Source organism: Nicotiana tabacum, chromosome 24 (assembly GCF_000715075.1).
Source record: "Nicotiana tabacum cultivar K326 chromosome 24, ASM71507v2, whole genome shotgun sequence".
Lineage (NCBI taxonomy): Eukaryota > Viridiplantae > Streptophyta > Magnoliopsida > Solanales > Solanaceae > Nicotiana > Nicotiana tabacum.
In genome coordinates this window covers 48,665,561-48,678,380 of record NC_134103.1, presented here as the reverse complement: position 1 = coordinate 48,678,380, position 12,820 = coordinate 48,665,561, and the positions used below count along the sequence as shown (strand labels likewise).

Here is a 12,820-nt window from a genome sequence, read left to right as displayed (position 1 = left end):
AATTGATTTTGGTGGATATGCTTAAATGAGACCTCACCTCAATGTGGCAGCAAGGGGCTATGTAACAATGACTCTTGGTTCATTAGACTAGGTGGCATATTTAGGGGATCTTTGGGCAAAACTAAGCCACAAAAGTGGGGCCCATAACCTACAATATTAAGAGACCTTCTTATCTCATTAATGTGTGATGCTAGATTTGCTAAGTAATGGATGTAACTTCACCAAAAATTCCTATGAAACTTAAGAATGCTATAAGGAACGTGACTTGAAATTCTAAGGGAGAACGGTATTATCTTTCTCAAGAATATTATACGGATTTTTTCCTACTTTGATCCGTCGTTACGTGTTTTTCGCAAAAGACGTAGGTTAGAGGGATTTTTAAGAGAATCGGCTCAGGTATGTTAAGGCTATCCTTTCTTTCCTTTTGGCATGACTCGAATGATACAAATGAAATGAGCAAACGCACAACTTTCACAAATGTCTCTATTCATAGAAGCACTAGGGGTGCTTGTGTTCTTGATTTCCCATGTGTCTTATTATTATATCTTTTCTTTATGGGTCTCAGAAAAATGCGTAATTGATAAAGTTTATCCGAAGACATATTGATCTTATGACATTTCGAGAAATCTTATTAACTTACTTCTTATGCATTTCATTCATTTATACATGTACATCGACCCATGACCAGATGGTGTTATATACGCATATGTTATATGTATATGGGATATGGAAAAAGGTTACGGCGTTATATACGTACCACCACCTGATCAGTTGGTATATGTTGATGATTTCACCCATAGAGGCCGAGATGATATGACGGAATGACCTCAGAAGCTTGATGATATTATGTACACATATACCTATGCATGATACGACATTTATACGCACATGCATGACTTTATAAATTTTCAGGATTCAGAAAGTTATTATTACTTACACGCGGATTCCTCTACTCCATGCTTCATTTATGTCTTTTATGTATTGATTTTCATGCCTTACATACTCGGTACATTATTCGTACTGACGTCCCTTTTGCCTGGGATGTTGTGTTTCATGCCCGAAGGTGCAGGTAGACAGGATGATGGTCCCTTTTTTAGGATCCTTGATCAGCGAGAATTGGTGTGCTCCACTTGATCTGGAGTTGTTATTAGTTTTGGTACGCTATTTTTGTATGTAGATATGGGTACGACGGGGCCTAGTCCGGTCCTTTATATAGTTGTACACTCTATTAGAGGTCTGTAGACAGTCATGTATAATTGGATAATATGTGGCCTTGTCGGCTTCTAATTTTGGATATATAGTTGTCTATAGTAGTCTTGTCGGCTCGCCCTACCGTATTCCTCATGTATATGTATATATATCTTGCGGACATGTTTTCCTCACGCATGTTATTCATGTGATTCAGCAGTTTATTGACAGATGTTATTCATGACCTACCCTTAATTCATGTTTATATCTTAGACGCATGCTTAAGGGTGTTCGAAAGGTAGGACTCAGACACTCGTCATGGCACATCGGTTTGGGTCGTAATAAATTTTTTACACCTAATTTATGAGAATTAAAGGTGGGATTTAAGGTTTTTGGACTATGTCATTAGAGAGTGAGATATGGTTATTTAGGGGTCGATTTATAAATGAAATTGGATGAAATTAGTATTGTCGGACTCGTAATTGAATGGGTGTTCGGAATTTGTTAATTTTGTCTGTTCCGGGGTGCGGGCCCGGGGTTAACTTTGCATATTTGATTCAAGACTTTAGCTTTGTCATTTGGAATCGTTTCATATATCTATTATTGATGATATTAAGTTATTTTGGCTAGATTTGAGCCGTCCAGAGGTTGATTCGCACGGGAAGGGCTTATTAGAGGAGTGATTTGGCTTTCTTGAGGTAAGTATCTTACCTAAACTTGGTTGAGGCACTAGTTTCCTAAGGTATGGTTAAGCCCATATGCGTGAACGTGGGTACTATTTCATGCTCGAAGTAGTGTTTAGGCTATGATATGCCTTTAATTGATTTGCTAAGCTTCATGATGTGATGTTTCTCCTATTTGTACTCATGTGTGAGCTATTTGTACCACATTTGAGATTACGTTGAGGTTATTCTCCTGATTGAACCTGATAAACTGCTATTTCGTGATGAAATTGTCTGTTCTAGCTGTGATAGCACACATTGCACATGCCTACTACATAGCATGTTATTTATACTAGTCTAGGAGTATGAAACTTGATAATGATTGATCATGTATGTATTCTCGTATATTTGCTTTTTGGGTGTTATGATCTGGACTAGTAGCATGTGACCACGTCGGGTAGATGGTGATTATTGGAACACGAGTTGTCCGTGCGGCTGGTATTATTGGCACGTGAGTTATCCGTGTGGATCCAGATATTGATATTATTAGCACGTGAGTTTTCTGTGCAGTTGATATTATTAGCACGTGAGTTGTACGTACATCACATGATTTGTCCGTGCAGTGTGTGGATATGGATTCATCCCCCTAGGGTTACCCTCTCATCTTTCTCTCTTAATAGTGTACACGCGGATTGTGGAAAACTGACCAGTGATGTGGTACGGATATGGAAATAATGAGGAAAATCTGGCTAGTGTTGTTTTGGATGTTGCATTCATCTTTACTTGCAATTTCCTTGGATATTTACCTGGATTACTTACATATCATCTTTATATGTTAGATCATTCACTGAGCAGAGTACTTGGGTAATTGTGCACACACACACACACAAATGGTTCCTGTCACGACCCAAACCAATGGGTCGTGATACTCAACCGAGTACCAACGTAACGTATCTTTCGTATTATACTATCATAGGTAAATGAGCCGGAAAGGCTGTCGTGGATAACTAGAACAAAATATGAGGAAATACTCGACATAGGATGACCCAACATGATGTACTGACTTATACATATGACATACGGGACTATAAGGCCGGCATAATCCTTTATATACTCAAAACATAGGCCGACAAGGCCATACAAGTATCCGTATACATGACATCTGTCTACAAGTCTCTAAGAATAGATAAATACCATAAAGGTCGGAACAGGGCCCCACCATACCAATCAATACATGTTCAAATCATACTGAACAAATAAGCAACTCCGAAGCACATGGAGAGCACCAACACCTTCCGCTGAGGTGATAGCCTACTTGGAGGACTATCAACCTGTTTATCTGGACCTGCGGGCATGAAACGTATATAACATCATCAAGCCTCTGAGGGTATCCCATCATATCATCTCGGCCACTGTGGGCAACATCATCAACATATACCAGCTGATCAAGCGGTGTGCGTGTATAACGCCGTAACCTTTTTTCATATCCCATATACATATAATATACGCGTATATAACGCCATCTGGTCATGGGTCAATGTACATGTATAAATGAATGAAATGCATAAGAAATACGTTAATAAGATTTCTCGGAATGTCATAAGATTAGTATGCCTTCGGATAAACTTTATCAACTACATATTTTTCTGAGACCCATGAACAAAAGATATAATAATAAGTCACATGGGGAATCAAGAACATAGACACCCCTAGTACTTCTATGAATAGAGTCATTTATGAAAGTTGTGCGTTTGCTCGTTTCATTTGAATCGTATGAATCATGACAAAAAGAAAGAAGGGATAGCCTTAACATACCTGAACCGATTCTCTTGACAATCCCTCTAACACACATCAATCGCGATATAACGCGTAATGGCAAAATCGAAGTAGGGAAAAATCCGTATGAAATTCTTGAGAAAGATTGTACCGTGTTCTCTTAGAATTACATCTCACGCTGCTATTACATAATCTTGTATGAAATTTGGTTGAAGAAAAATCACGTTTCCATTCCATATGATATAAGCATCTCTCAAGCAAATCATGTTGCTATGTAGATTAGATATAAACATTACTCTTTGTGATTTTGAGAAGTCTTTTACCTTAGTGGGTGTGGGCCCCACTTAGGTGATGACTTAGCCAAAAGTTCCTCCAATTATGCCACCTTGTTTTGTGATTAAAGAGTCATTGTATGGGCATAGTTTGCTGCCACGTTGGGAGCTTATCAAGCCTATCCAATAATTATTCACCCATTTCCTTAATTAACTTGTTAATCCCCCACTACTCCAATAATTAACCAATTACCCACATAATTAAGAACTATCTCAAATTACTTAAAATACTACTTACTTTTAACATGCTTTATACACCTTACTATCATGGTCATGTGGTACCTCGTATGGCACTAGTCCATAAATATCGGGTATTATAGCTCGGACCTTATTTTATCCCAAATTGACAACCTTCAACGAAACTCTTTTTTTTTTATTCGTTTGCCCTCTAACCTTCACGGCACTTACTTATCGCCTGTTATAAATAGCATAAATGCTTATAACCTCAAAAATAATCTCATTCCTGAATCTACGTCGATTAACTTACGACGAAACATTAACGTACGAAAATGCGAAATGTAACACATAATATTTATAACCTCAAAATAATCTTGTCCTTGAACTGATGTCAATTATCTTACGGCAATTCCAACGTACACTACTACGGGGTGTAACATCGTCGTAATACTGTGAGGTGTAACAATTCCTTCTGTGCTTTATGACTTGATTACATTATTGTTCTATACTTGTTGAAATTATGACCTGTACAGGTTATAGCAAGTATCATTTATAATTCTTGCTATTTTTACCTCTCTGAGATTAGTTATGATACTTGCTGAGTACATGGGGTCGGTTGTACTCATGCTACACTTTACACTTAATTGTGCAAATTCAGGTGTCGGGCCCAGTCATCGGTAGTTGAGGCATACATCGGAGTTGATCACCGAGAGACGAGGTAGAGTTGCATTCTTGACTGCAGTCTTGGTGTCTCTTTTCTTATGTACTGTTGCTATTATTTTAGATAGTCTTGTATTTGGCTATTCAAACTTGCATTTCTGTATTAGAACTCATAACTCTGTATTTACCAGTTCTGGGGAATTTTATCACGTATTGGTATTATTATGTAATGTTAAGGTTTTAGACTTATGTTAACTCTGTCATTTCTGTTATCTTGATTCATTATAGTTATATTCGGCTTGGCTATACAGTGTGTTAGGCTCCACCACGACGGGTTGGAATTTTGGGTCGTGATAGACTATATCAACCAGCCGAACCACTTCACTTTGTACTTGTTACACCTTATATTTTCGTACGTGGAAGTACGCCATAAGTAAATTGATATAAGCTCGGAAATAAGATGTTACATCTCGCATTTTCGTACATTGAAGTTTCGTCGTAAGTTAATCGACGTAAATTCGGGAATGAGATTATTTTGGGATTATAAGTATTATGCTATTTTAAATAAGGGATAAGTAAATTCGTGAGGTGAGAGGGTAAACAAATCAAAGAAAATGAGTTTCATCGAAGTTTTGACAATTTGGGATAAAATACGGTACGAGTTATAATACCCAGTATTTATGGACTAGTGCCATACAAGGTACCACATGACCATAATAGTAAGGTGTATAAAGTGTGTTAAAAGTGAGTAGTATTTTATGTAATTTGAGATAATTTCTAATTATGTGAATAATTAAATAATTATTGATTAATGGGGGATTAACAAATTAATTAAGGAATTAAGTGGATAATTGTTGGATAAGCCTAAAGGGCTCAACGTGGCAGCAAATCAAATGGGAGATAAATGACTCTTTGGTTTGCAAACTATGTGGCATAATTGGAACAATGGTTGGCCAAGTCATCCACATAAAGTGGGGCCCACATCCATATATAAGCCTATCTCAAACATTAAGATTTTGTAAGTAAGATTTTGTAAATAAGATGGTAGGTAACGTGAGTAATTCATATATGTATCTGCATATATCACATAAGCATGTAAGATCTTCAACAATTCAAAGCAATGTGAGATTTTGTAATTATAAGGGAGTACGGTGCAATCTTTCTCAAGAATATCATACGGATTTTTTCCTACTTCGATCTGCCGTTACGTGTTGTCACAATTGACGTATGTTAAGGGATTGTCTAGAGAATCGGCTCAGGTTTGTTAAGGCTATCCCTTCTTTCTTTGTGGCATGACCCAAATGATACAAACGAAACGAGTAAAATACGCAACTTTCATAAATGACTCTATTCATAGAAGTACTAGGGGTGTCTATATTCTTGATTCCCCATGTGAATTAATATTATTTCTTCTGTTCATGGGTCTCGGAAAATATGTATTTGTTAAAGTTTATCTGAAAGGCATATTGATTTTATGACATTCCGAGAAATTTTATTAACGAAAATCTTATGCATTTCATGCATTTATACATGTACATTGACCCATGACCAGATGGCGTTATATACGTGTATATTATATGTATATGGGATATGGGAAAAGGTTACGGTGTTATATATGTACCACCACCTGATCAGCTGGTATACGTTGATGATTTGCCCACAGTGGCTGAGATGATATGATGGGATGCCCTCAGAGTCTTGATGATGTTATGAACGCATGTACCCATTCATGGTATGACATTTATACGCATATGCATGACATTATAAGTATTAATGATTCACAGAGTTGTTCAGACTTACATGTTGAGTCTTTTACTCCACGTTTATCTCATGTCTATTATTTACTGATTTTCATTTCTTACATACTCGGTACATTATTTATACTGACGTCCCTTTTTCCTGGGGACGCTGAGTTTCATGCCCGCAGGTCCTGATAGACAGGTCGAGAGTCCTCCAAGTAGGATATCAGCTTAGCGGAAGGTGTTAGTGCACTCCATTTGCTCCGGAGTTATTTGTTTGGTCAGTATGATTTAGACGTGTATTGTTTGGTATGGCGGGGCTCTGTTCCGACCTTTATTACAATTATGTATTCTTAGAGGCTTGTAGACAGATGTCATATACGTAAAAGACTGTATAACCTTGTCGGACTATGTTCGGTATACGAGTGATTATTTTGGCCTTATATGCCTGTATGTCTTAAGTATAAGTTGGTATTTCATATTGTATTCTACTTATCTAACGGTAGCCTCTCCATCTCAGTTATCTATGATAGTATGATACAAAGAGATATGTTATGTTGGTACTCGGTTGAGTAAGGTTCCGGGTGCCCGTCGCGGCCCATTGGTATGTGTCATGACAGTACTCATCTCATGGCCTTTTATGAAATGGGGGATGGACATAGTAGTTGCATTTCCACAAGCTCCGGAGAAGGTAAAATTCTTGCTTATTTTAATTGATTACTTTTTCAACTGGGTGTAAGCAGATGAATTCGCGCAAATTAGAGAAAAAAATATAATGGACTTCATTTGGAGAAATATCGTACGTAGATTCGAAGTCCAAAAAGAAAATGCATCTGATAACGGACCACAGTTTGTCGGGGCCAAAGTTACAAAATTCTTTGAAGATCGTAGATCAAAAGGATCACTTTCACTCTATACCACCCGAGAACAAATAGACAAGCTAAATCCTCTAACAAAGTCTTGCTTAACAGTTTAAGAAATGGTTAGAAGAAGCCAAGGGAAGATAGCCAGAAGAGCTATCCGGAGTATTATAGACCTACCGTACAATGACAAAGTCGAGCATATAGAAGACCCTTTTTCCCTCATGTACAGATCTGAAGCACTCATCTCGGTCGAGATAGAATGACCAAGATTAAAGTTCACTCATACCACCAAAGAGTCAAACAATGATATCGTAGCCAGCGGCTTGGACCTACTAGAAGGACGGGGGAAATGGCTTTGATTCGGATGGAAGCAAAGAATCGAGAAGTATTACAATAAGAAGGTGAACATTTGATTCTTCAAAGTAGGGGACTATGTACTGCAAAATGTATTCTCAGTATCCCCAAGAGCCGAATGTGGGAATCTCGGGCCCAACTAGGAAGGAGCTGACCGGATCATCAAGATAATAGGCAAAGGATTATACAAGCTCAAGGAGATGGATAACAGATCCTTGAAGGGAAACTAGAACGTGACATACATCAAACAGTTCTACTTCTAAGAACATTAACGGTTCTACTTCCTGACGCATGCATTACAAGTTTATTTTATTTCATTTTTATAAACATTTTTCAGTGATAGGAATTAAGCTAGCCCAACCCGAGTGATGACGACACTAATTCTTGGCAATATTCAAGACCCACCATAGTTCCCAGCCAATGTCAAAATATCTGACTAGAAGGGCTCTGACATTGTCTTCATCTAAAAACTCTCACTCTCCCTTTACTTCCCTGCACAAGAGTAGAAGGAGAGCAAGTCACGGCAGGCCTGAATAATCGACCAGGTACTGTCAAGCAATTATACTAGTGCCAAAGTTTTCATTCTTCAAACTTGAAAGCTAGGGGGACTACACTATATGGAATTGCAAATATGAAGTCATGAAGATCAAAAGGAACATGGATAAATAGAAGATAAAATTACAAATTAGAATATCGGAGGATTGCAAAATCTCACAAGATCTTTAAATAAATCAGGACAAAGCTATTATGAAAAATGGTATACTTGTACATATGGTCCAATAGAGGGTACCTTACTTGAAGGAATGAGAATTCAATCTTCTTTTGAACTTTGTCTCGACTTTCTTACAAGCACACTTTTAGTACTTTATTTTTGGACAAATGTCTACTCGGGCCAAATCCTTTCACTATTTGTACCTAAGTGAAGATGAGATGTTATCTTCATAAGCATCGAATAGACATAAAAAGGCTCACTTTTATGCACAAAATTCTAAGTCATGACTTGAAATGATTGCCCTAGAAGAAATGAATCATAAAATAACTACTAAGTCTACAAGATCAAAGCAAAAAAGGAAACACGAAAAGAATATTTGCAAGCACAATAAGCTTACAACACATATGTAAAAGGCACAACAACAGTCACAAAATGATATTTTATTTTTACACCGAGGGGGATCAAAGTCGGGAATTACGAAAATATACCTAAGAGGGACCTTGAGGTCGTGAACTAAGATCTAACAGTGGACTTTTAGGAACATAGGTTGAAGATACATCCGAATAAGGAGCAGCCGCAGGAACTGGAGGAGATGGAGACTCCGGATGTGAAGTAATCTCCTCTTCTTCACCATCTCCGCCCTCGAAATCGTCTTCATCCGACTCAATGTTGAGTGATCAAGCTGCCTCCGAATTTCCCTCTCCTCACCTTCAAGAACATAAATCTTGTGTTGTTAGTCCACTAAATTGATATGTACCTCGTGAGAGCGATCAAGCGAGTCTCCAAAATAGCCTAGTATCGGTCTAACTCCATCCTCCTTTTTAGAGCTTCATAAGCTTCCTAGAGGGTCTCCCGATTGGCGTTGCTCACATGGGCTCTTTCCTCGGTCGCTTTCCAGTCAAATCTTAATCCTCCCTCGATAGCCTCTAACTAGGAATACTCTTCCCTCAACTAAACCTCTATGCTTGCTTTCGAGGTTAACTCAACCTGAGGGGGTTGAAAGCCTTTCATTGGTCCTACTCTGCTCAAACCTAAGAGTCGCCTCGCTACCAAGATATTTTTGCATCCTTAGTTCAGCACTTCTCTCATCTACCTCGGTCCTTTCTAAGAAAGCCTCATTCTCGATCTTGAGGCCCTCAATCTCCTTCTTGAGCCATTCATTCTCAGCCCTCAATGCACGATCATACTTCACCACCTCCTTAGCTATAGCAATGTCCTCTTAGACTCTTTTCATGGCCCCTAAGTTGAGCAAAGTAATCGGCACAGAGAATGAAGATAGATCAACTAGAAGGACATAACCATAAAAAATAATGAACAAAAAGATTGGAAAGCATACCATAGTAGCTTCATAAGCCATTTGGGTCACCAGCGCCACCGAGTTTATGGTACCCATCTTCTCTCACTCCTTGAGACCTACCAACTCGTGGAGATAGGTAGTGATATGTTTGGGATCTTTGAAAAGATCAACCTCACTGGGCACGGAGAAAGTGGCAACCTGTTGTTCACTAGTACATGCAGCATGAGCATCAAAACCCTTCAAAATTGAGGCTGTCATTTTCACAGTACCCTCTGGCTGGACCTCCTCTTATGTGGGAGGATTCACTTCGGAAGGTAATGCCTCACGGTCCCATAAAAGCACTATGGCTTTTTCCCGAGATGAGGAATATCGGGCAAGCTGTAGCCACTCAGCCTGAGTTAAGTTCGCCAGTTCTTTCCTGGACAAAGCGACAGGTCGAGGATCATTTTCCTCAAAATTGACCAAACCAAGGTTGGGGCACATAGGTTCCTCAATGGAGCCATTCTGAACATCCCGGGGAACATCTCAGGGACTTCTCCCTTTGACTCCAGGACATGCAACTCTCTTCTCGGAGGTCCTTTTCCTCTTAGTAGCCTTAGATAGAGGTGGTGCTATGTGAGCGTCAGCAGCGCATTCCTGTTGTGTTTCAACGAGCAATTTTTTGTTTCTGCAAAAAGCATCTGCCCCCAAAACTAGAAGGCCGACAGGAGGATGAACTTGATATCGAGGACCCTTATCAAGACCCAAACATGTAGAAATTTGGCTACATTAAAGAAAACAAAAGGGAGGTAGAATAAAAAGAAGAGCACTCAAAACAGAATAGAGGTAGACATGGTAGTTTGCTTCAAGGGGGATAGTTTAACTGCAATGGCCTTCCAGGTTCTCAAAAAGTTGGTGGAAACGCTTAGAACCCTAGATACCTATCCCCAATATCAGGTGCCCCCTCGAGAGCCACTACAACAACTGCAAGCCACAAAAATATTAATAGCAAATTTCAAAATGAATAAAGGGTAATAACAAAATCCCTTACAATTAAGGCTCTATTTCTTTGGGGAGCCGGGGTCTACACCACGAAGTATCTCTCGAACCATCTCAAATTGTAGTCATTGCTGCAATTGGATATCAGGGCCATCAAACCCTAGTGAGTTATGTTGATTATTCTCCCATGGTAACCTAGGTACCGACCTGGGCTAGGAATACTTTGTACCAGATGTAGATCTCAGCAATAACGTCATCCATCGGAAATTTAAATCCCATGGTGAAGGGGTATGTACATATGAAGGAATGGCCAGTGAGATTGCTGGTGAGCCTCTCGCCCTCCATGGGAAGTCCAAGGATGAGATCTTCTCTCTCTTTCCACCCGCAGTCCTCCCAAACTTGTTGAAGGAGGGATATGTAAACACACGAGCATTTTGATCTCCACTATTTATTGGTCTTCTCTATGACATTATAGTCGTGTCATTTTTCAATTCCTACGGTACAATGTCTGAAATCATCTATTTATATATTGATGCTAGGTCAACCTTCTTGGTTGTCCTCCTCTTCTTCGCCGGATGAGACACAACATAAACAACGGTAGACTTAAGGAGGCAGCAGCAGATTTATCCTCCATGGTGATATCAGCACAAATGGAGGAGAGTTGTGGCTATAGAATCTTTTGATGAGGGTTGAAAAGAGTAAGAAAAAGTCAAAACTTCTTAGGTCATAAAAGGCAGTATTTGCAGAAAATAGATGATAGTTTAAGGAAGTAAATTTAGAAAGAAAAACATGAACCACTCCTTTTATAAGGAGAACTCATCATTACCTCGACAATTGCTGAAGGCGCCGCTCACAATAAGGTTCGGCCACATGTCTCGTACATTAAATGGATGCGGCATTGAATGTTAAGGATCCAAAATAATGGTGTCATAAATACTTTATATTCCTACCTAATGAAATCCCCACTTTCATGAAGCTTCTTAGAACTTCTAGAGTGTGGACGACCATATAATTACGTGACCCAAACGTATCGTATTCGAGACCAAAAATTTCGGGACAATCATGCATCGTGATTTTTTCTTGAGATGACATTCTCGAAACTAGCAGCAAGTCCCTCCAAGATAAAATATTTATGACAGACAAGGATACTATCAGATATCCAAAACATTAGAAGAAAATTGCAAACAACTTCAAAAAATATTTCTAAAAGGTGTAAACAAAAATAAGGAAACTATTATTTTTCATTAATCACAAGTCCCAACTGATTACAAAAGAAGTATCCACAACACTCACAACTAGCCAAAGTCCACAAAAATAAAATAAAAGGCTTCTAGAACACCAGACACTAGTCACTAAACGTATATTGTTACTTCACTGGTCCCTTATTGGGAAGGAAGAAGGTTGTGGATCCTGAGGGGTCGGGCCAATAGGTGGTTGAGCAAAAGGAGACAGATCAACCATTGATGAACCAAAGGGTCAGGGTTCAACTAAGTATGATCCTCTTTGATGTCCTCTTCTAGGAGGTATAGAAACGCCTCCCCTTCCAGGAATTCTTCGAGAGAAAAAATCCATAGTCTGTCAGGCAGTTTTTTTCTATCTACCTCACCTTCTAAATTTTTTATTTCAAGTTAGGGATCCCTGCATGAACAACATTCAATGTTGATAATTTAGATTTTAGGAAGACAACGTTCTAAGTAAATCTGAATTGCACCCTCAATCTGTCAAGGTCCTGAATCACCTTGTCTTTATCGCCTCGCAGTGTATCATCCACAGCCTTGAAATATTTTGTAGAATCCTTCCAAGATCTTAGAGCATTCTCGAGGTATCTTCCTAGCACTTTGGCTCGGGTAAGGTCATCAATAAGCTTTGCATGTTCATCAGCCAACTGGCTCAAATACGCTATCTTCTGAGCAACCAATGCCTCGAGGTGTTCTAACCTCTTAATGTCTGTAGCATTTTACTTCTCCGTCTATTTCTTTACCTTGCTTAATTATACATGCATATTTTTTAATTTAGACTCCCAAGCCCTGATACTTTCCTTCAGTTCTGCCACCGTTTCCTCATGGAGTATGAACCTCCTCC

The 12,820-nt window shown here is 38.9% G+C and overlaps 1 long non-coding RNA gene across 2 annotated transcripts; it reads right to left on the bottom strand.

The window, feature by feature from the left end:
- Positions 1 to 7,322: 7,322 nt before the first annotated feature.
- Positions 7,323 to 11,515, bottom strand: LOC107796765 (uncharacterized). Of its 2 annotated transcripts, XR_001650494.2 has the most exons (3): positions 9,800 to 11,515; positions 8,952 to 9,702; positions 7,323 to 8,243 (listed from the first exon to the last, which is right to left on the bottom strand). It is a non-coding gene; the product is annotated as an uncharacterized LOC107796765 (long non-coding RNA). The 2 variants fall into 2 exon arrangements; XR_001650490.2 differs by lacking the exon at positions 7,323 to 8,243 and having other exon boundaries at positions 8,821 to 9,702; positions 9,800 to 11,401.
- Between the last annotated feature and the right edge of the window lie 1,305 nt (positions 11,516 to 12,820).